Source organism: Herpailurus yagouaroundi, unplaced genomic scaffold, assembly GCF_014898765.1.
Source record: "Herpailurus yagouaroundi ecotype Mexico unplaced genomic scaffold, PumYag 195, whole genome shotgun sequence".
NCBI classification, from domain to species: domain Eukaryota; kingdom Metazoa; phylum Chordata; class Mammalia; order Carnivora; family Felidae; genus Herpailurus; species Herpailurus yagouaroundi.
This window is the reverse complement of record NW_024412426.1, coordinates 6,062,547-6,087,176: the sequence shown is the minus strand read 5'-3', so window position 1 is coordinate 6,087,176 and position 24,630 is coordinate 6,062,547. Positions and strand designations below refer to the sequence as shown.

Below are 24,630 nucleotides of genomic sequence, written 5' to 3'. Positions count from 1 at the left end.
ACTATATTTCCTGATGAGTGTTCTACACCTGCTAGCTATTATATTTATTGTCAAAAACACTTCATTTATATATTTCAGCCTGTGGTACCAAGAGAGAAGTGGCCTACCTCCTTCTCGGCCACATCTTAGGATATTTAAATAATCTGGAAGAAAAGTATGGTAATTGTTCTTTATTCGTTTGCCTCTAGAACTTAAATGAAAGAAAAGCATTCATTTTCCAGTTATTTGGGCAACAAGGTGAGAATCTCTTTTACTAAATGAAATCCACAAACATTGTAGTGTCTTGCTTCAATTGACTTCACCCATGAAACTTTTTATCAGAACAACTAATAAACAGTTGGTAAAAGAACTAGGAATGATTAAAAAAAAAAAGATTCAAAAAAATTAAAAAACAGAAGCAAAGTTCTTGGAAAGCTGTGTTTTCTCCGCCAGCTTTTTTTTTTTTCTTTTTGCAGATCTCAATTCTTTGAACGCAGCATCTTAAACTCCACTCCTATTTGCCCAAAAACTGCTGAAAGAAATCTCATGCCTCTCCACCAACAAAGGACAATTTACACTGCCACAATAGGCTTCTCCTTCAGTTCAATCTAGCTTGCTCATTCGGGGATGGGAGTACAATACCCCAGAGGCACACAATGATAACTGTCCTAAACAGTTATGCTAGCCACTGAACTCATTACATCAGATGCCATCACCAACAAAATATTAAAAGGAGCGATTTAGAAAGATGATAGAGATGAGGAAAATAAACAGAAGGAAAACTGGCAAGTTGAATGCTTTTCCATTTCCAAATCTAAGATACTGCTATGAAGAAGTGGTTAAAACAATCATCAGACCCAAGCTACTTTTGATTACAGCATACTTTGACAGAAGAGGGCATCAATCACCAACAATCATTACCCAAGCACTGGGCAAATGACAAAAAATTGTAAATCTCCAGATTAAGATGTAAGAAGCAACAGGTGTAAAGGAGGGTGGGTAGTTGAAGAAAAGCCCTAGATGTCAAGGTTCCTGTAAGGAGGATTTTGCAGAAAATGCTCTATCTTAAATATGTGGAAGGCACTCTTTATGCCCGAATCAAAACACGCACTGTAGGCCCATTTTCAAGCTTTCCCTTTATCAGAATCTCCCAACTCCAACAAGAAAGCGGAGTCCCCGCCTACAGAGCAACGGCTAGGCCTAAGAGTTAAAACTCAGCCTGGTCCTCTAGACCAGGCTCAAGGATAGCACTCAGGTCGTTTCTTTCTGGGTCCTCATAACATAACAGAGCCAGGCACCCAAGCGTGCCCAAATAAAAGTGGAAGGCAGGAGAAATGCTCTCGCAAGAGGCAGCAGGCACACCAACTCACCGGGCAGATGAAAACCCAAGAAGCCACTGGCTGGGGACGTAGACGGCTGCGAGGAAAATACCTGCTGGTCCCCAATTCATTTACCTTATAATTCATTTATCACGAGGAAACCGATCCCCCAGAGTGCGAGCTCGTGAGCGAGCTGGGTCTGCGGACAGTGGTGCGAGCACAGCTTTCCCAGGAGCAGAGCGGCCCTAAAAACCTCACCCCGGCCAGGCTGATCCTCCGGTCCCGTCAGGTGGGAGGGGGTGGACCGCTACATCCCCTGGGCCAGGGAGCGCGGATGCCTGCGGGATCGCGGGTCCTCGGACAGAAAGTCAGCTGCTCCCCCAGGCCTGCAGCCGAAGCCACGACCCACGCAGGACACTCACCTTGCTGGCGGGGAGAGAAAGACGACCCGTGGGAGAGTCGAGTTCCGGCGCAGCCTCCGCGGGTTTCAGCCCAGGTTCCAATTCAAACTGCCCGCGGTCGCCACCCGTTTTCGATTCGCCCCCTTCCGGGACCGACGGCACTTACTTCCACGCCTATTGGTTGCCGTAAGTAGCTACAAACCAATCGGCTTCCGCGCACTCGGACGGTCGCTCTGATTGGTTCTTTCGGACGGATTTAAAAATCAAGTCCTCACCACCCGACCTGCCGGCACCGGAGTTACAGTGTTTTTTTGTTGTTGTGGGGAGGCGGAGCCCACGTGCTCTTGCAGAGTCTGAAGGCCTTTTGGAACCGCTATTTCCGCCAGAAAGTAGGAACCGGCCCGGCTGCTTAGGAGAGTGTGGTCTATCACCTACAGCCGGCGGAATTGTGCGGGCTGGCGAACATTCTTAATGCTGCGCACTAGGTATCTACTTATTTTTAAATATGTACTTTAGGACATAGATATGAGGTACTATGCCTGCCATGCATTCTTCGTCCAGTGTCATTCTTAACAATTCTTTGAGGAGAGTGTTTTCCATTTTATTTAAAAGGTAATTGAGGCACATAGAAGCTCCCTAATTTGAAATTGAATCTAGAGTATACAGGATGTCACTCTTAACTGCTCTTGTCCCGTTGATCGTATTCTAAAGAGGTGATTCTGAACGCTTGTTAGCTGGATTCAGGGGAGGACATTGCAGCCAGAAGCATCTCCAAAAGTAGATGTTATCTCTCCTTTATATGAAGCCCACTAGTTTTGTGTATGTTTGTGTACTTGTTTTATTTCCCTAGTCAACAAAAAATAAGATTCTAAAGACAGGAGCAAAAGAATGAATTGTTAAATTAATGGATCTCTGATGCTTTTTGCCCTCCTCGATACATTACAAACTTTCTGTAACCCTCTCTCTACCTTTCATTAGATGGTTACTGCATTTTAGATGGCCCTTTACCTTTTCTGCTCATCTTTCAGTACCCAGTTCAAATGCCACTTCCTTCATAAAAACTCCCTATTTTCACCCAGCTCTTAGAAATAACTATTTCCATGGGCCCCTGGGTGGCCCAGTTGGTTAAGCATCCCACTCTTGATTTCAGCTCAAATCATGATTTCATGGTTTTTGAATTCGAGTCTCATGTGGGGCAGTGCAGAGCCTGCTTGGAATTTTCTGTCCCTTTTTCTCTGCCTCTCCCCCACTCGAATTCTCTCTCTAGCGCTCTCTCGCTTTCCCAAAAATGAACCAACATAAAAAAAAAAATAACGATTTTCTATGTCTTTCTTAGAAATTGGTGTATACATTATATTTATGTCTGTCTCCCCTATCAGTCTTGAAAATTCCTGTGGAGTAAAATCTGTTTTAATTCATTTTTGTATCTCTTAACTTCCCAGTAACTTTGCACATAAAAATTAAGACCATCTTGGGATGTAAAACCACCATCTGGACCAAGACCTTGTTCTCCACTATCCTTGAATCCCCCCCACAAAGGGAGGGAGCCGGTAGGTGAGGAGAACTTTTACTAGATGCTGCCATGATCAGTCTAGCATCTGGTTGTTTTGGGATTTGAACCCAATTCTGATTCCAGCACCAATCACAATTCCATTGCTTCCCTGGGTAATTATTCAACTATTAGCTACCTAAGGAACCAGAAACACATATAATAGAGGATTTTCAAGGATGACATTTACTATTTATTTATTACTTAGTAGATAACTATTGGGTGGTCACTGTATAGCCAAACCTTGTACTACATTCATCTATAATAATCAGTAAAGAAATACATTGACTTCTTGAACAGAGGAACCATGTGATGGAGACTATTCTGTGATTTCAATTATGGTTTCCTTCCCCTGCTATTTTTCCCCGTTTTTTAAGGGGGTGAATCCCATCCAACCAAACGTAGATGTCTTATGAGAGTTATTTTCAACTCCCTCACTTTTCTTTTTTTTTCTATTTAATTTTATTTTTTATTTTTAAACATTTACATCAAAATTAGTTAGCATATAGTGCAACAACGATTTCAGGAGTAGATTCCTTAGTGCACCTTACCCATTTAGCCCATCCCCCCTCCCACAATGTCTCCAGTTACCCTCAGTTTGTTCTCCATATTTATGAGTCTCTTCTGTTTTGTCCGCCTCTCTGTTTTTATATTATTTTTGTTTCCCTTCCCTTATGTTCATCTGTTTTGTCTCTTAAAGTCCTCATATGAGTGTATGATTTTTGTCTTTCTCTGACTAATTTCACTTAGCATAATGCACCCCCATGTTTATAGCAGCACTATCAACAATAGCCAAAGTATGGAAAGAGCCCAAATGTCCACTGATGGATAAATGGATAAAGAAAATGTACACACACACACACACACACACACACACACTGGAGTATTACTTGGCAATCCAAAAGAATGAAATCTTGCCGTTTGCAACTATGTGGATGGAACTGGAGGGTATTATGCTAAGTGAAATTAGTCCCTCACTTCTCTTTTTAAAGCTGCTCCCTCACTGAGCCAGTCTACTCTCTGGGCTAATTTATTCATCCACCATCTCTACTTTCTGCCAATCAATCAGTGCTCTTGAGTCTATCTTTTCCTCTCCAGCTTAGATTGCAGGGTCCATCACTTAAACTACTCCTTTTACTAGTATCCACTCTCTTACCCCTTGTTCTCTTTGTCTCCCCAAACTTATATGCATGCACCTGTCCAGACCCTTCCTAAGAGCCCTATTGCTACAGAATGGGGCTGGTGAAAAATCCTAGGATTGTGCAGATAGGAACCACTTTAAATGTATGACCTCTAACTGGGACAACCCTTTGTCCCAAGTCCAGAATTTCTCTAATCTCCTCCAACTACCATCTCCACTCTGGCTCTCAGAAGATGACCTTATCTCTCAGTTCACAGAAAATGAAAGATCTGACAGGAACACCTTCAACTGCCTGTCACTGACATCTACAACCTTGCCCAAATCAACAACCATTTCTCTCTCCGTTTTTCCTGCTGCAACCACAGGAAGCATATTTCTGACTCAAGGCTGAATGACCACTCTGTGTTTGGAGCCCCTTGCATTTCAGAAACTTGACTCTCAATTATGCCCTTGTAAACTGGAATCATCCACCTCTCCTACTTTCCTGAATCTTCCTCATAGCACTTAACACTGCTCAAATATTTCCCTTTAATAAATACTTTCTCAAGCTACATTCCCTCCAGCAAGCATCACATCTCTCTCATAACATTCCATTTCCTTTTCAGGTTCGATTAAATAAGGTGTCATCCTCCTTTTAATCAATTATTCCCCACCCCTCAAAAAAAAAAAAAAAACACAACAACAACCATAAAAGTTCTTTCTCTAAATAAAAGCTCTCTGAATCCTGAAGACAATATAACCTATTATTTTAAGCAGCAATTTGTTTTTTTATTATGTCATAATGATGTTTCAGCTATAGGGAGCCTTAAGACATTTTAGTTTTACAGGTATGTATCTGATCTTGAGATTGCCTCCCTCACTACAATATAAGTTCTATGAGGCAGGAACAATATCGGTGGTGATGCTGGTGCTGGTGGTTGTTATTTTGGTTTGGTTTGGTTGTTATTTTTTATTTTTGAGAGAGAGAGAGAGAGAGAGAGAGGGAGAGAGCAGGGGTGGGGCAGAGAGAGAGAGGGAGAAAGAGAATCTTACACAAGCTCCACACTGGGTGGAGCCTCAATGTCACAACCTCAAGATCATGACCTGAGCCAAAATCAAGAGTTGGACGCTTAACCGACTGAGTCACCCAGGCGCCCCTATTCTTCCACCTTCTTATTTGCGACAATTCTGTGTCTACATGCTCTAGATGCTTCTCTTGGAGGCAGCACATGATTTTATTTTGTTTTTATCTGTTTTGAAAATCTATATCTTATATTCAAATTTTTATTGAGATGTAGTTCACGTAAAATACACTCATTTTAGGTGTATCGTGCAACGGATTTTGAAGAATACATGCACCTTTGTAAGCAACATCAAAATCAACATTTAAATAATCCTTCACACCAGAAGGTTTCCTTGTGACCCTTTCCAGGTATCTACCCCCCAAAAGTCCAAGATACACTCCAACCACTGATCTGTTTTCCATCACTATACATTAAATTTGTGGGGTTTTTTTTAGAGCTTCATGTAACTGGAATTACATTATGTAATTCCATTACTCTTTTGTGTCTGGCTTTTTTGGCTCAGCATAATATTTTTGAGACTCCTCCTCATTTATTTTTTTGAACTTCTTAATAATATTTCCTTGCATGGATATGCAATCAGGTTATCCTATTGATTGACATTTGTGTTGTTTCCTATTTGGAATTACGAATAAAGCTTCCATATTTTTGCATACGAGCTTTGTGAATGAACGTGGGTTTTCATTTCTCTTGTAAAATACATGTGAGTGAAATTACTGCATCAAATAGTAAGTGAATGCTTAACTTTTTAAGAAATGCCCAAAATCTTTCCCAAAGTGCTTGTATGTTTTACAGTGTATGAGGGTTCGATCTGATGCACATCCTCACCAGTACCTGGTACTGGTAGTCATTAATTTATGCCATTCTGCTCAGTGTGTATGTTAGCTCACAGTGGATTTAATTTGCATTTGTCTGATGACTAATATGTTGACCATCTTTTGATGTACCTATTAGCTAGCTGTATGTCTTCTTTTGTGAAGTATCTCTTAAAATATTTTGCCTATATTTTTATTGAGTTGCTGGTCTTCTCCCTATGATATATCATATATTCTGAACACAAAGCCTTTGTCAGATACACGATTTGCAAACATTTGCTCCAAATGTGTTTGATGTCTTTCAAAAAGCAGAAATTTGATTTTGATAGAGTCAATTCAATCTTCTCTTTCATGGGTCATGATTTTTTGAGTTGGATCTGAGAAATTTACACATATCTCAAATTTTCAAAGATGGTCCTATATTTTCTTCTGGAAATTTTATAATTTGAGTTTTTACATGTAAGTCTCTGATCCATTTTGAGTTTTATTTTTTGTATGGCATGATATAAAGGTCAAAGTTTACATTTTTCCATATAGTGATCCAGTTGTTCTAATACCATATCCTTTTTCTATTATTACCTTAGTGCCTTTATTGAAAATTAAATGAACACACAAACAGGGACATTATTTCTGCCTCCTTATACTGTTCTACTGACCTGTATTGTCTATCTTTACAACTGTATCATACTGTTTTGATTACTGTAGATTTATAATTAAGTCGTTAAATTAAGTACTATAAGCTCTCTATGATCTTTTTAAATTGTTTTAGGACCTTTTTAAATTGTCTAGGACCTTTATTTTCCATAAACATTTTAGAATAAGAATCCTAACTTTTCCAAAAGCCTCCTGGAATTTTGATGGTGATTGCATTGAATCTGTAGATCAATTTGAAGGATCTAAGAATATTGTATCTTCTGGTTCATTAACACGGTATATGTCTTCAATTATTTCGGTCTTCTAAATAACACTTCTCTTAGTAGTGTTTTATAATCAGTCTTCTAAATAGTACTTCTCTTAGCAGTGTTTTATAATTTTCAGGGTATATACATATGTTGTTATATTCATCCACAAGTATTTCCTTTTCTGCATGCTATTGTAAGCAGACTTTAAAAATTTTTAGTTTCTCGTATTTTGTTGCTTGTATAAAGAAATCAATTTATTTTTGTAAAATGACTTTGTGTCTTGCAAACTTGCTAACCTGTCTTATATTAATCAGCTAGGACACAAACATTCAGTCCGTAACAGGGCCCAACCTGATGACCTCATTTTAACTCTGTAAAGACCCTGTATCCAAGTAAAGTCACATTCTGATGTACTAGGAATTAGGATTTCAACATGTAAATTGGGGGGGGGGCGCGGGGTGCAATTCACCTCATAACATCTCTTAATAGTTCTAGTAGCTGTTTTGTAGATTACTATATTCTACAGGTTATCTGCAACTCAACATGGTTTTACTTCCTTGTTTCCAATCTATATGTTTTCTATTTATTTTTCTTCCCTTCCTTATTTCATTGGTTAGGACCTCAAGTATAATGTTGAATAGTATAATGAGAGTGGACATCTTTTTTGTCTTTCTGATCTTAGGGAAAAACATTCAGTCTTTCATCACGAAGTATGATGATAGCTATAAATTTTTATAGATGCCCTTTATCAGCTTAAGGAAGTTTCTTTCTGCTTCAGTTTGTTGACCATTTTTATCATGGTGTTAGGTTATTAGATTTTATCAAACTCTTTTGCTGAACTTATTGAGAAGATCACATGGTAGTTCTCCTTTATTCGGGTATCATGGGGATTGCACTGTTTGATCTTCAACTGTTAACAACCTTGAATTACTGTTATATATGCCACTTGGTGTGGTATATTATCCTTTTTTTATATGTTGATGCATTTGACTTGCTAATATTTCTTGAAGATTTCTGCAACTATGTATAGGAGAGATATTGGGTCATAGTTTTCCATCTTGTTGTATCATTAAGTATGGTTAAAACTGGCCTGGTTTTGGTGTCAGGTTAAATCTGGCCTCATAAAATTGGTTGAGAAGCATTTCGTCCTTATGTCTTTCAGGAAGAGTTTACATAGAATTGGTATCATTTATTCTTTAATGCTTAGGCCTGGAGTTTTCTCTGTGCAGGTTTTTTATTAGGAATTAAAATTTTTAATTGAAAACAGGTCATTAAAGTGGTCTATTTCTACTTTATTCAGTTTCAGTAGTTTGTGTCTTTCAAGCAATGTTTCTACTTCATCTACGTTGCCAAAATTATTGGAACATAGTTTTTCAAAATCTTCTGTTACTATCCTTTTAGTGGCCTTATCAGATGAATTATCTTTTCCCTTTCATTTCTTTTTTTTTTTAATGTTTATTTATTTTGAAAGAGAGACAGAGCATGAGTGGGGGAGGAGCAGAGAGAGAGGAAGACACAGAATCTGAAGCAGGCTCCAGGCTCAGAGCCTTCAGCACAGAGCCCAACACGGGGCTCGAACCCATGAACCATGAGATCATGACCTGAGCCGAAGTCAGACGCTTAGCGGACTGAGCCACCCAGGCACTCCTCCCTTTCATTTCTGATGCTAATAATTTGTGTTCTTTCCTCCACCCTGTCTCTCATCAATCCAGCTTGAATTTTATTAACATTATTGATCTTTTCAAAGAACAAGCTTTTCATTTTATTGATTTTTTTCTCTAATATTTTTCCATTTTCAATTTCATTGATTTCTACTCTCATCTTTATACTTAAAGTTTAATTTTTTTATTAGCTCCTTAAAGTGGAAGTTTAGATAACTGATTTTAGATCTTTATTCTATTGCTAACATAAGCGTTTCAAGTTTATATTAACTTTACTTGGTGACAGCAATTTTATTTGTTGACTTTTCATTTTCATTCAGCTCAAGTATTTTTTTTTAACCTTTATTTATTTTTGAGAGACAGAGAGACACAGAGCATGAGCGAGGGAAGGGCACAGAAAGAAAGAGAGACACAGGATCTGAAGTAGGCTCCAGGCTCTAAGCTGTCAGCACAGAACCCAACGTGGGTCTCGAACTCATGAACCATGAGATCATGCATGACCTGAGCTGAAGTCGGATGGTCAAATCAACTGAGCCACCCAGGTGACCCTAGAAACATACTGTTTATTAAATATTTGCAGATTTTCTAGATATCTTTCCAGCATAGATACAGAAACAACCGGCTTCTGGGTGGCAAGTCACTTTTGCACTAGATCTCCCCCACTTCCATTCTGCAGGAATCAATACCTACTCCAGAGGTGGGTTTATCTTTTCTTTTTACAGAGCCTCTACCAGCCATGGAATCTTACATAAAATTGCCTTCAACCAGGGGACCTACTGAGAAATGTGTATGTGACCATAGGATTGCTCGTACTACCATATCCTGCCTATTTCCTGGAAGTAGCTGGTCTGCTATTGTTATGGGTTGAATAGTGCCCCCATAATTTCACATGTGAAAGTCCTAATCCCTAGCACCTCAGCATGTGACCTCGATTGAAAAGAGGGTTATTTCAGATGTAATCAGTTAACATGAGGTTGTTAGGGTGAGTCCTAATCCAGTAGGACAATGTCCTTATAAACAGGAGATATTTGGACGCAGATACAGAGACATGGGGAGAATGCCAAGAAAAGGCCGAGGGACACCAAGGAGTGCTGGCCAACTACTGGAAGCCAGGAGAAGGGCATAGAGCAGATTCTCCCTCACAGCCCTCAGAAGGAACCACTCATGCCAACACTGTCATCTCAGATTCTAGCTCCAGAGCTGCGAGACAATAAATGTCTATTGTTTGAAGCCACTTGGTTTTTGGTACTATGAAACTAATCGAGATACCACATTGGAGCGGCCTATTAAGGTGCTAGTTTAGGCATAGCATCCTGTAGAGTTAGGGAAACATCCTCCATAATGCACTATCTGTATTGAGCCGATAAAGCAAGTTGTGTCTTCAACAGCTAGAATACCCAGGTCCAGATTCCAAGGAAAGGAACACAAATTAGCCCTTCTCACTATCATTCCCAATAACCCATGTGTGCCTCCCCTTCTACTTTGGGCTCTACTCGGTAAAGTGGGAAGTGGGGTTCACTACTCCTGTGACACAAAAGGGTCCCACAAACCCTGAAGCTACAACTGATCTTTGTTTTGTTTGTTTGTTTGGTTGGCTGGTTGGTTTTTTGTTTTTGTTTATGTTATTAACACAATTGGACCAGCAGGCAAAGAAAGGACTTATAATACTGGTGAGGTTAATCAACCCACAGTACCATGAGAAACTAGGCTTGCTGTTACAAAAAAGGGGAAGGAAGAGTATGTCTGAAACTCAGAGGAATCACTGGGGATACTCCTATGTGTCTTTATGTCTGGTAATAAGAGCGAACAAGTAATTGCAGCCACCACAGTCCAAGGAGGGCACGGCAACCCAAGGCCTGACCACTCTGAGATGAAGTTCTGGAATCCCCCCACCAGGCAAATAAATTAGATCAGCTGATGCTGGCCTAGGATGGAGAAATCTAGAATGGATGGTAGAGCAGAAAGTTAATGAATATCAGTCATGGCCTTGGGACCAGCTATAATAGCAGGAACCACCATAGCCTGATCCACAAATTTTTCTGTACAAAGTCTTTAGAGATTGTGGCCAGCGCTTTGAAGATACAATGACAGAATTAACTTAATTTGGGGACAAGCGGGTCTAAGCAGGATAAGGTGTGGTCAGAGAAAGTATTTCTGGGATATCCCCTTGGCCCACCTGTGATTTTAGCCACCACTCTAGTAGACGTTTCTGTGTGAGCTCAGACTCTTTCCACCACAAGTGCAAGCCATGGGTTACTCCACTTCTCTGATCCAGGGATTTCTCTGGAGCTAAGGGAGCCTGCTAACCTACCACACAAGCACAGCCTGGAAATATAGGGATAATTATAGTTTCCAGGGACAATCTTAATGAATGTGGTCAGGAGCCAGAGAATACATGGCTCAACATTCCATCTTTCACATGTGCAATTCTGAGAGATCACAGAAGAGTCAAGCCCTTGGCACCTGCTGACGTTATTGGGAAATAACACCCTTCCCCTGACTCTTCCTCTTTCCATGTCTCACTCTCCCTGTCCCCCCACTTTGATTCCTGGAATTATCACCTCCCAAAACTACTTCCGTCTGAGTCTTTATCTGAGGAAAACCCAAAGTAAGTGGAAGGGGTCATATACATATGATTATTTTTGACAAGTGAAAAATCCATCTTGGTTTCTCAGATGTTTCAAAAGCCTCTGTTAAGTAGATGGAATGTCAGCTACCTCATCTGTGAAATTAAAAGTGTAATCGTAATAGATTTGCCTGGTTCTGATTAGACCACGCATTTCTGGTAGATAAGGGTCATGCTTTCATGCTTGTTTTGTGCATATCTAGACTTCTTCTGACTACAGAACCATGAATTTAACACATTCTTTGGGACAAGAATTAATTTTCAAACTTAGTATTAGGGGATTTTTGATCCCTCTAGGAAAGAAAGGCTTGAGGATAATATTACATATTCGACATGTTAGTATGATTTTAAAAGTCGATTACAGAAAATAAATATTCAACATCTTGCTGTATTTTAAATACATTGATTACAAACCATATGGACACTATTCAGTGATCTGAACTGAATTAAAGCACAGGAAACCAAGTCCTAAACTTTCAAAAAGCATTTTCTGTTTCCGCCACTAGGTGATTCCCTATACCTTAGAAAATCTTTAAAAATAACTACTGTCCCATATATCCTGACTCTACATTTGCTTTTCTGTCTCCCTCAGTCCATTCCCTCCATCTATCTAATGTTCTTGTTTACTCCCTTTTTAAGCTAACATTTGCTTCTTTAAAGTAGAGGAAAATAACTGAAAAATAATGGCCCATACTTATTAATAAAATCATATAAAATACATGTACATGATAAGAAATTCCAAACATTCAAAATAGATGTGAAAGATGAATTTAAGAAACTAGAATGAAGATTGGACATCCACTAGACTAAAATCCTCATTTTGTAGCTGAAGACAGTGAGATCAAGATAGTTCTAAACATTCATAGAAGTTACTGGCAAAAAAAGTATGCAAATACAGAAAATCTTCTAAACAAATAGAACCTCATCATGCTGGAATCAATTCCCTTATAGAAATTAGAAACACATTCTCAGGACTCTTGCAATAGAAATTATAATGAATAAAGTGAAATAATTTACAGATTTAAAATTTTTCAGTAGTATTTCATTTTTTAAGAATGCTTACCTGGTACCTATTTCTTCCAAACTATTAAAATTAACGTTCACTGGGGTACCTGGGTGGCTCAGTTGGTTAAGCGTCTGACTTTGGCTCAGGTCATGATCTCTTGGTTTGTGGGTTCAAGCCCCACGTCGGACTCTGTACTGACAGCTCAGAGCCTGGAGCTGCTTCAGATTCTGTGTCTCCTTCTCTCTTGGCCCCTCCCCCACTCCCACTTTGTCTCTCTCTCTTTCAAAAATAAGTAAACATAAAAAAAATCAATGTTCAGTATATTTTTTATTCTTTGGTTGGAAACCTGATCCTCAAAAGAAAGAATGTGTCTGTTATCAGAGGCCCAAGTTGCAAAAAAAAAAAAAAAAAAGATACAAAATCGCACAGCTTGCAAGTTTGCCAAAGGAGATGACAGTATTTATCATCACGTGACTGAATTTAAGTTCAATTTGTCTCTAGCTCACTTTCAATAACAGTTTTGGTCCAGGTGTTAGGTAAACCATGGAGTAAAGTGCGTGATACTCCTGATCTCTGTAAACAGCAGGTTTGACACCTTGAAATAAGAGGTGAAGGAATTTTCCAAACCAGGAATAAATCTTTAGTGTCCCTAAGAATATCATGGAAAGCCTTTCAAAAATGCAAATGTTGAGGCTATATCTAGTTCTGATTTCATATGTTGAAGAGGGAGTACAGAAAGTCATTTTATGAAGCACTCCTGTGGTCAATAGACAAAGTGAATATACTTCCTGGCCTCTCCCTGATTTAACATGTGTCCCAGAGTTGTTGTTATGATTGTTGCTTTTAACAAGATATTATTATTTCTTGTGGTATTAGAATAAGCCAGGACGGGTTTGGTAGATCACTTTGTACTTCCATATTCTACCATGGTCTTCTCTAGTAGTGTGTGAGGTACATGGGCAATAAACAGGTTTCAACAGGTAACAAGAGCTTAAATCTGAACTATCAATGATAACTCCTCTCACTTTTTTGAAAACTTTCTTGACACAGTTAACCGACTCGACCCCTTTAGCAGGATGCTGGCTGATAAAGAGTGGTTGCATCCAGGTGGCATTGGACAATTTCTGGTCCTGGGATTGGGAGAAGTGTTTGTTGCTGCTGCCCCTGGTGGCCATCTGGTGTATGAATCAGTTGTGCCTTGGTCCCTGGTGGTGCCTGGGAGATGATGAAGTCGTTAGGCCAGTGGGTGGGATCACTGTGAAATGTGAGAAATGAGAAATTTGGTGAATGTGAAATGTATGTGGGAAGTGGGGGTTCAGCATGCCTGCCAAAGCACTTATACAAGTGGTATGAACAATCCTGCTAAAATGGTTTTGCCATTTACTAGACAATGGAAATCTACAAGTATTTATTTACTTTTATTTACGTTATTGTTTGGTAATGCTTTTTAAAGATTTTGCAATGAACCCTCTCAGCAGCCATGAACTCAAGAAACAAAACAAACGTGGGCTTAGCGAAAAAATTAAGTACAGAATTTTCATTTCTCAGTGACGTTGATTACGAATATATAATGTACCTAAAATGTTTGCCAATTTACTATCCACCAGGAGACCTGTAGTAAGAAAAACTGGAAAAAATAAATATGCTGTAGAGGCTCCAGGATTTACTTCAAACCTTAGACATTATTTTAAGATTTTCTTGGACCTGTATGAAATAGGAAGCAACAACTGTTGATGTCTTTAGTTTCATTAATGGAAGAATTTAGCTGTGGACAGCTAAATGACCCCTTTTTTTATGTTTCAACAGATGCTTCAAATTACAAATTGATCAACTTCAGTAAGTGTTCAATTTTTTTCATGAAATTCATGGAATCAAAGTGAAAAAGTTCATCTGGCCATATTGTAAATGCTACTGCGAATTCAATTAAAAAGTTGAACTTTGAAGATAAAATTATTTGTTTTGTGAGGACCATATGAATACAAATTCTGCATACATTCTATCTTTTGTCAATAAATTTCTTGCTAAAGAAGATGTTTATGGAGCAGAAATGTTCCATGAAGCATTGAGAGAATGGTAGTTATTAAAAACAAAATTTGGAAACAATGAGATGTTGAACTTTATCCTATAAAAGCAAAGAAAGAATTGAATAAATTAAACAATGAGAGCTTAATCAGTTTATAAAATCTAATTTTGAAATTCTACAACTGCACCTTGGAATATACAAACTTGTGGAATAATTTTTTAGTGGAGCTCCTTGATTTATTTCATAAATGTATATTCTGTCATAGAATGGCATGGAATCCTAAAAGCTAACAATTTTGAAGCATCTACATTATACAAAATATTTTTAAGTATAAATAGAGACAAATTATGACAAGTTTTGCCTAACAAAAGTATTTGTTAAAGAAATCTACTCTGAAAAGAAGCAAACAGAAATCATGTGTGAAAATACATTGACTGAAATACTTACACATTTCAAAATAAAAAGGATAGAATTGAGAATTTCCTCTACTTAGGAGAATTTATTCTGAGCTTACTATGAGCCTTGCCACCTGAAGAGTAATTTTTCAGTTGAAAACACTGTGGACTACAGAGAGGAATCAACTGATAGGGAGTATGACAAATTTATTTTAAAAATACATATATAGTAAGACCACAGTGAAAAAATACATTCTTCAGAAATATCTCAATAGCAGAGTATAATCAAATGATAAAGCAAGAAAATGGATAAAGTATGTGAATATATACCAACAACAATTATTCCACTTAGACTATTTTTAATATTCAGATAATCAACATAAATGCTTCAAACCTTTTTATTTTAATATATGTGAATATATAGGTTTTTAAGAAACAATTCTTTTTTTGAAAATGGCTTTTACTAAAACTGTTTTATAGATCCAACAACATAAAACCAATTTGTTGGTAAATAGATTTTTTTTTAAGTTTATTTATTTATTTTGAGAGAGCAAGAGAGCAAGAGCAGGGGAGAGGCAGAGAGAGAGGGAGAGAGAGAGAGAGAGTCCCAAGCAGGGAACTCAGGTGTGGGGTTCGAACTCACGAACTGTGAGATCATGACCCAAGCCAAAATCAAGAGTTGAATGCTTAACCGACCTAGCCACCCAGGCGCCACAGTAAATAAATATGCTAAAAGTTATACTTTTTAAATCATTTTAGTCCCCCTTTTATTCTCAAAAATATCTTAATTTTGGCAGCTAAATTGTATAGCCACTCTATTTGAAGTCCATGTTGGAGAAATAGTTACATCATTCGTGCCCTAAATTGGTGAGAATAGTTCTGGAGTATTTTTAAATGGATTTGGATGGAGGCTCTTTGTTTTTATTTTAAGGTATAGGACATTGAAAAAAAATAACTGAGAATATAACATTTTAAAACTGTCTTACTTGACTCTCAGCAAAATACTACCCTACATACATATGAAGGTTGCGTAAGTTCAGCTTGCTGAATTTCAAGGAAGCAGTTAGGAGGACCAATGTGACCAAATGCCCTGGAGGAAGGGGTCACAGAGACATGAGACTTTCAGTGCTAACACATGACAGTCTCAGACAAGCCTACCTTGTGGGGGGAGGGAGGGGTCTCCCTACAACTATGACATGAATTCGGCTCCTAGTGTGTTTAGGTGGGGCCTGGTTGACATGGAGAGAAGGGACATCATAAATACTGAGCCTCTGAGCCATGGTTTCAGAAAAGGTATGCTGTACCTCTGTATATCACAGAATAAATAGCCAGCAACTTCCGTTGCCCCCTTATATTCCAGTCCTCCCTTCTCCAACCAGAAAAACCCTAGACAAATATCTTATGATGATTCCCTTCCTTTCACTTTCTCCCCAGGGGAGCCCTGACTTCTCCACACTGCTAACCCTTCCTAATTCCTAACTGTCTCCGCACCTCACAACCCTAAAACCACTACTGCTTTTGAGAGTTAATGCAATATTTGAACAGCATCTGAGGCCTGCTGGACTTTACCAGAATCCAGTTCCATAGGTATCCACCAAAGAAGCTGAGTCTTGAACCCTTACTGCCCACTTCATTGCTGGGTGCATAGTAAGTTTTCAATAAATAATAATATGTAGAATTTGTGAATGAGAGATCCGAGGGCCCCTATTCGAATAGTGCAAATTTATCAAACTGTACCCTCCCAGCTACCTGGTGAAAGAAAGACATCAGGAGAGGAGGGGAGAGAATAGCCACTTTGTTTTTCCTCATCTAAAAGCTCACTGGAAGAGGCAGAGAGCAAATGAACCACAAATAAATTGAGTAAAACTGTTCCTGTCTCCTTTGCCTCCTGGAAGTCGGAGGAGTAGCCACTGAGGGAACCTAACTTTTCCCTCTTGGCTAGTATCAGCTAGTCAGATACTTGAGAGAGAAAGCATATCTAAAATTACTCACACTGGGTCTCCTGGGTGGCTTAGTCGGTTAAATGTCCTACTCTTGGTTTCAGCTCAGGTCATGATCTCACAATACGTGGGAGCCCTGCATAGAGCTCCGTGCCAACAACAAGGAGACTGCCTGGGACTCTCTCTTACTCCCTCTCTCTCCGCACCTCCCCAACTCACTCTCTAAAAAATATATAAGCTTAATTTTTTTTAATGTTTATTTATTTTTGAGAAAGAGAGAGAGAGAGAGAGAGAGAGAGAGAGCTTGAGCAGAGAAGGGGCTGAGAGAGAGGGAGACACAGAATCCGAAGCAGGCTCCAGGCTGTGAGCTGTCAGCACGGAGCCCGATGATGTGGGGCTCGAACTCAAGAACCACAAGATCATGAGCTGGGCTGAAGATGAACACTTAACCAACTGAGCCACCCAGGCGCCCCTAAATAAACTTTAAAAAACATTAAAATTACGCTTATATTTTCCCTTCCAGGAGAATTCACTTCTGAGGTCTTCGAACCAGAAAACAAGAACACTTGACTGTTTAAAAAAACACAGGTAACCAGCACTTTTCAGGTTTGCATGGGGCTCTTTGATTCCCAGGAGGAAAGGTATTATTTCATGCAGAAGTCGAATTTGATAGACTACACATTCCGGGTGTATAAAGGTGATCTGCTGACCACAGCAACTAAGGGGTATGTTCCTCGTCCTCTAGGTGCCTGTGCCTTGTGATAACCAGGAGATACAGCCCAGGGCGGGGGAGTACGTGTCCGACCAAAGCAGCCTCCTACCCAGCACCACCACTACTGGCCGAGAGGCACTGGGCAAACTAGTCTCTTCACCCATATCCACCTACTAGGGTGGTTACGAGAACGAAGTGAGATCATCCGTGTAAAGCTCTCAGCGACATGCCATGCGGTATTCAAAGGACGGCTGCTTCCTGTTCTGCCTTGGTTGTCACCTAATCATCTGCGATTTCTACCGGAACAATGAAGGTGATGTTTCCACCTCAAAGTAAGCTTATAAGGTATTTGAATCGGAGGGTTACCTGCGGTATGGCTCTTAAGCCAGGAAATACACATTAAAATTAAGTCAGAGGCTTTTATCCCCAAGCCCACAGGAATGAAAACATTAAAAAACCCAGAACACCAAAATTCTTTGGTTGAATTTAACAGACACTGTATGCTTGTGGACGGCCACGCCAGATCAGGGCTCATTACTTCTCTTGGCCAGAAGTGTAGGTGTCAGGGAAGGCCGCACAGCAGAAGATGCATTTGATGGGAATCTTGAGGACTAGGAACACCCAAGGTGGTCTTCCTACTGAGACCAGCTAATCTAAAGAATTGCTTTAATAGGCTTCTCGGTTGCTAATGATCACACAGTCCTAATCAGCGGTCAAGGAACACTTACTTAATCAACCCAAAGTCCCCGGGCAGCGTGCTCTAACAAGAAAGGTGAATTGCCTATGTCGTTACCACTAAGTGGCATTCCTTTAACAAAACTGGCAGGCCTTCACTTTCCCAGTGTTCCCCTTGGTGCAAGAAACTGGGTGCTGGCTTAATAACCTTCGGCCATGAAGTACTGTAACATGTTAGCTCATGCTGGATGGCAACAGGTTTGTTTTTCATGATTATGTAATCGACATTCCTTTTCCAAGAAAGGATTTGGAAATGAGCTATTAAATTGGATTGCCAGCAAGCATACAGTCTAAATGCACATACATGTTAAACATGGCAAACTCAGATCCTTCTCAAACTGCCCCTCACCCCATGCAAATCTGTGAACTATAAATCAAGGGTGACCCGTGAGAAAGTTGGTCCAATAGCTAGCTGAGGTTTCCAAAAAGCATTAAAATGCCTACTAAGGATTTTTAGGGAGGGTATTTGATCTGCTCAGTCTTAAATAGAAACCTAATCATGCAGGCAATCTGGGCACTTGGTACACAAGTACCCATATTAAATTTTCCTTAAAGACTAATATGGTGTTGAAATATCATGTAAAGAGTGCATACTAGAGTAGGTTCAAAGACTTTAGGTGCTAGGTGGGTATTTATTGGCTAGAATGTTATTTAGAAGAGCGTTCACATTGTTCTTAACTTCCAGGACAAAGCTTAAAACCACAGCAAGTAACTGCTTGGGGTTTTGCATTCCACAGTCTTGGACTCACAGCAAGCTTCCTGTTCCCTCTTGGCTGGCAGACCTGAAGGGCAGACGATGAATGGTTTGATTCTTATAGTTGGAGAATCTGCTCTGGCTTTCAGCCCTTAAGATTCTGAGTGCCAGACCAGGTGCTATTATTTTTTTTAAGCTCCTCCTAGAGATTTGGATTTCACTTGAAGATAATAGCGAGAAAACAGACTGAGCTAGGCATCTGGGCAAAGACCATATCCAATAAAGATCCAGACGTCCATGTATATCCCAAAAAGGAGTATTTTGGAATAACCAAGAACCAAACTTGAAAACTATATGCATTCCCTGGGATCTTCTTGGTAGGTTTCAAGAATTAAGAGGAAAAAAAGAGGAAGGAGAAGGAGAAGGAGGAGAACAATACAAGATTCCTAGGCCAACATTTTTTTTTTCCTGAAGGAAATGGCCAATTTTTATTTCAAGTGGTATGGTAATTGTGTGCTTTCTTACACAACTTGTATATACAGCTGTATGTTTATGATGAGCTGAAAGTCAAATGCTAAGATTTCCTCTACTGCCTTCACCATTTAAAAGGTGAAGGGCACCAGGTCAGAACCTACCGAAACTGAATGAGGGGAATAAGTTGTAACTCTGGAAATGTGTGTGTGTGTGTGTGTGTGTGTGTGTGTGTGTGTGTGTGTGTGTAATTACATAATTCATCTATAGAGGTGACAGATAGAAAACTCTAGATCTTGTCCTTGTATGGAGTAGTTATGAATCTGCTTTGAATTTCAAGTGGAAAACAAATTAAGAGAATACTAGAATACTAGTTATTCAAATAGCATGCCCAAATTAATTGCTTACAGAAAACAGTTAACCTTTTCTTCTCTGCCCCATTATTCCAGCAACTTTAAAGGTCTCATGGCCAAAAGACAGGATCTTGAAGGAGTGGGATTGGAGGAGGAGGTTGAATTTTAACTAGGCTGAATTGGGGACTAATTTCCTTGGCAGTTCAGAAGCTCTTAATGGAGGCTTTCTGCCAGACAGAACCAACACAGGCCACTACTCAGTCAAACCAGACTGTCCCTGACCCTTCTTCCTCAAAGAAGAGGCTTACATCCTTCTCCTGTGAGGCAGCCCTTCCCTTAGGCAGACGACCTTCCTCAGCGCCCACCCCTCTCCCCACCACCACCATCACTGTGCTCATTCTGACCGTTGTGCCCTGTCAGATTCTGACTGGAATTCTCTCTCCTCACTTCTCTTTAATCCAGACTTTACCTACTTGCAGGCCCACTCCAGGTCCTGAAAAAAGACCAAAACAAAGGACCTCAAACCAATGAGATTCCCTTTCTTGTAAGCCATCATCAAGTGGCTGCAGTTTTCACTATTTCTGGTAGGATCTTTGAGCTAGCTTTTCAACCAGAGACAAAAACCCTTCTCTTTTCTTCCCTAGCTATACTCTTTCTTTTCCTTTAAAAAAGAATTAACTTTATGATCTAGCTGCCTGGTGCATCATTGTTTACTATACCCATGGAGATAGAACATAATTGAATTTTCACTGCTATGGCATGTGGGCATTATGTTATTTCAACTTCTCAATCCACTGCACATCAAGCCCATATCTGGTTTTTGCAGAAGTTCTCTGACATTAGAACTTAAAAGCAGTCTTGAAGAATGAAAGCTATTTCTCCAACAAGGGCAGGAGAAACTGAGGAAGAAAGTACTACATAGAGGGTGTATTATGTTACTTACACTCTGGGGACCACAGGCAGAGAAGTGACACGGAGAAGCTTTTTAGAAATATGGTCCAAAGACACTAGGGAAAACCCTTTCTCTATTGACAAAAATGTCTTCAAGGCTTTTGACAACAAATGAAAAGTAAAAATGTTGTTCTACTTAGGCCTCATTAAGTTTTTTAAGTCCCGCTTTAAAATAATAGAGGTAGATACAGGGAATAGAGCTCCCATGAAAGAGAAGTAATTCTTTCTCATGAGTCTAGACTTCTCTACCTAGGGAAGCCTAAAGGAAATTGAGTGCGGTCAACCAGCAAGGGTGAGCAGAGATAATTGAAATGCACTGATAATTCAGAATCTCATTTCCACCTCATTAATTTCAACCTCTGTTCCCTTCTCTTGGTACTTCTAAAGAAAAGCAAGGTAGACCAAATTGAAGATAATATCCTGTCCCCACTCCTGCCTTCCCCCCACCCCCTGAGGTGCTCAGTGGGTTGGTAGAAGATCATTATCACAAGAAGGAGGCAAAGCAAGTGGCCCACATGATTCACCATCCAGCTAGCCTCCCCACCCCGCCCACTGCCCATCGCTTATTTGTGCAAAGATTGCAGGTGGGGGTCACTTGATATGTTTCCCATTTGCAAGTACGCTAGATTTTTCCAAGTTTGGGAATCTTAGGATAATTATGGCTAAAGAAGTTACTTGACTACAGTTAGTAAACTCTGTATTTTTACTCTCCCTCCCATTCTTTGGGAAAGGGTGGCGATTTTGCATTGTTTTCAGTAGGATGTGCCTCTTAATTAATTACTGGAAAATGATCAAGGCTCTGTCTTTCCCAAAAATTTTCCCCTGTCATTTTATAATGTGCACTCTTCCTGTTATGGTATAAGGAGAAAGGTGCTTTATTGTTATGTCATTATAAAAAAAAGAAAGAAGACGAAAGATACCTATTTTCTTGCAAGGAAAACTTCAGGATTCTCAAATACTAAGTAACACAGCTGAGTGCTAATCTGGGAAACACCAAACATTAATTAAGTATTCTGGAATAATCAGGTTCAAGTACAAAAAAAAAAAAAAAGAATATTCAGAGTCATAGAAAGCCACGGTTTAGAGAGAGGAGGAAATCAAGGCAAAGATGTACACAGTAAGGACTAAACGGAGAAGGGATTGGAGAAGGTAGTTTCCTCTGAGGGTAAGAGTGAGCCTTACTCAAAACTGTGCCATAGACAGACCCTTTCCCTTTCTTTACCAAGACCAGTTTAGAATGTCCAATAACAAGATAACTATTATTACTACTTGTAGAGTTTATATTTTGACAATGTTTGTGACAATTTAGTATCCTCTCTAAGTGGCAAACTTCTTGACTGGAAAAATACAAGTGAGGGGGAATTTATGGAGGCAATTCCCTAGCCTACAAATTCTATTGCCCCGTCAAGCATGCCTCAGTCCAGCCTTGGGAATAGTAATAAGGAAAAAAATCTAGGCCCTTATCAAGGTACCTGGTGTGAGGAAATAAGACGCATATGCCAATGGCATAGAAATGAAGATCGAAAAGAGTCAAATCCTTCTAGCAGGATATGACAGTTTTATGTGTCAATTTGATGAGGCTCTGGTATCCAGTTTTTCAGTCAAATACTAAGCTAGGTGTTGCTGTGAAGATATTTTGTATATGTAGTTAATATCCAAAAATCAGTCGACTTTAAATAAAGGAGACAATTCTAGATAATGAGAGTGGGCCTCATCCAATGAGCTGAACTTTAAGAGCAAAACAGATTTCTCTGAGGAAGATAAGAAATAAGCCTAATGACTACAGCATCAGCTTCTAACTGGGAGTTTCCAGCCTGCTGGACTCACCCACAGATTTCAGACTTGCTACCCCAACAATATATGTATGTATGTATGTATGAATCTATCTATCTATCTATCTATCTATCTATCTATCTATCTATCTATCTTATTGGCTCTGTTTCTCTGGAGGACCTTGATACAGAGAATAATGAGTGAAGACCTGGGGAAGGGATCTTTGAACTAAGCCTCAATGAATCAGGAGCCAACTACATGGAAAGTAGAGGTTAATTATGTTGCTTGCAGAGGAAAGAGCATAACCAAAGGTCCTGATATAGGAAGGAGCTTGGCATAAATAAGGAAGTTAAAAGAAAATCAGGATGTCTTAGGTACAATGAGAAAAAGAGAAATGGCCCAATATGGGATTGGAGAGGCTTGCAAAGGTCAGATCATGCAGAACTCTTAGTAAAATAGTTGGACTTTTTTTTTTTTTTTTCCAAATTACAGTAGGAGGCCATTGAAGGTTTTTAACCTGGAGAAAAATGGCTGCCTCATGGAGAAGGGAATGTAGGCAAACTCTTAGAAGATTACTGTAGTGGTCCGGGTGGGAAATGATGATAGCTTGGCCCAGAGTGCTGGCAGAGGCAATGAGAAGATGTGGGCTGATTCAAGGTTGTTAAGACGGCATGGATGAAGAAGGTGAGAAGTTATGACATCGAGGATGCTCCTAAGTTTCTGGCTGGTATAGGTGTATAGATGGTAGTGCTACTAAACACATTAGGGTAGACTGAAAGAGGAACAGGATTAAAAAACATGTGAATTAAGAATTTAGTTTTGGGGTGCCTGGCTGGCTCAGTTGGTAGAACATGTGACTCTTGATCTCCAAGTCGTGAGTTTGAGTCCCATGTTGGGCATAGAGCTTACTTAAAAAAAAAAAAAAAAAAAAAGTATTTAGCTCTAACATGGAGCTCAGAAGAGAGATTTCAGCATGAGATGTACATTGGAGAGTCATCGTTTACAGATGACATTTGAAGCCATGTGAATGGACATGATTAATCAAGGAGAGAAGGAGATTAATCAAGGACAGAGAGTACCCAGGACTGAACCCTGAGTAATTCCAACATTTAGAGATAGGGTAGAGAATAGGTAGCTAGAGAAATGGGGCAGCGCATGCCAAGGGGGGTTATGTTTCAAGAAAGAGGTAGTAGTCAACTGTGTGAAATGCTGCCAAGAAGCCAAGGAAAATGAGGACAGAAAAATGAACATAGGGTTTGGGACCTGGCCTACCACCCTGAGCTCTGACGTCTAGTGTGTCTGCTTAGGTACTTCATGCTTTCTCACGTAACATTCATAACACGTTTATATCAGGTAGACCACCTATCATGGCTAATTTCAAGGAGAGTACTGGACTTCCTAGGTATTGTTTTTCATAATTGGATGTATATGGAGACCTGTTTGTTTGCTCTGAAGGAGGAGGAAGGAAAGGTGTTGGTACGTGGGCACTTGGGGACAAGGAAGGAAAAGAGAGATAGGGAAAGGTGAGGCAGGATGTTCTGCATTCCCCGGCCTGCTGTTAGATATCATATCTGATCTTTAGGAAGCACCTCATATTAAAGAAAACTTGTTTTAAATATTCAAGTATCCCAAATTCTAGGCTGGGAGACCTACCCTTTCTCTTAGTATTGTTTTCTTTTCCTTCGTTACATTTAGCAAGACTTGTAATTATGAATATATTTGGTATAATCATTTATTTAACATTTAGGTCTGTGTTAGCTGTAGCTTTCATGACACAAAGAGCCTATGTGGCTGTAACCTCTTGTGTCTACTGTCTAGCACAAGACCTGACACACGGCAAGAGTTCAAGATACAGTGGTTGAATTAATAAATGATGCTAGCTTATGTAGGAATGGGAAATTACAGCCCTAAGTTTCTAGGCATAAATAAATTAGTGGACTAAAAATCAGTGGCCTTCTATGTTTTTTCAGATGTATTAATTAGCTGCCTGTTCATACCGTTCTCATGCTTTAATAGACAAGTGGTGGCAGGCACTGTAAATTTAAGAAATGATATGGGAAAAGCACAAGAAATTGAGGAAAGTTTATGTACTAACTTACTTTGGGGGGATTTTAGAAATATTT

General features: G+C 39.5%; 1 protein-coding gene and 1 long non-coding RNA gene across 5 annotated transcripts in view; one reads left to right on the top strand and one right to left on the bottom strand.

The window, feature by feature from the left end:
- Positions 1-1,848, bottom strand: part of CENPF (centromere protein F) — a 63,297-nt gene extending 61,449 nt beyond the window's left edge. For 2 of the 3 annotated variants that reach the window (XM_040446461.1, XM_040446463.1), the window contains exon 1: positions 1,721-1,848. The gene's annotated coding sequence lies outside the window, so the exon portion shown is untranslated. Of the gene's footprint in view, positions 1-1,433; positions 1,600-1,720 lie in introns of those variants that run through there. The other variant, XM_040446462.1, reaches the window with a different exon arrangement.
- Positions 1,849-1,990: 142 nt separating this feature from the next.
- LOC121011788 (uncharacterized) overlaps positions 1,991-24,630 on the top strand; it is a 35,798-nt gene continuing 13,158 nt past the window's right edge. For both annotated transcript variants that reach the window (XR_005781766.1, XR_005781765.1), the window contains exons 1-3: positions 1,991-2,184; positions 17,342-17,406; positions 17,564-17,862. This is a non-coding gene — a long non-coding RNA (uncharacterized LOC121011788). The remainder of the gene's footprint in view (positions 2,185-17,341; positions 17,407-17,563; positions 17,863-24,630) is intronic.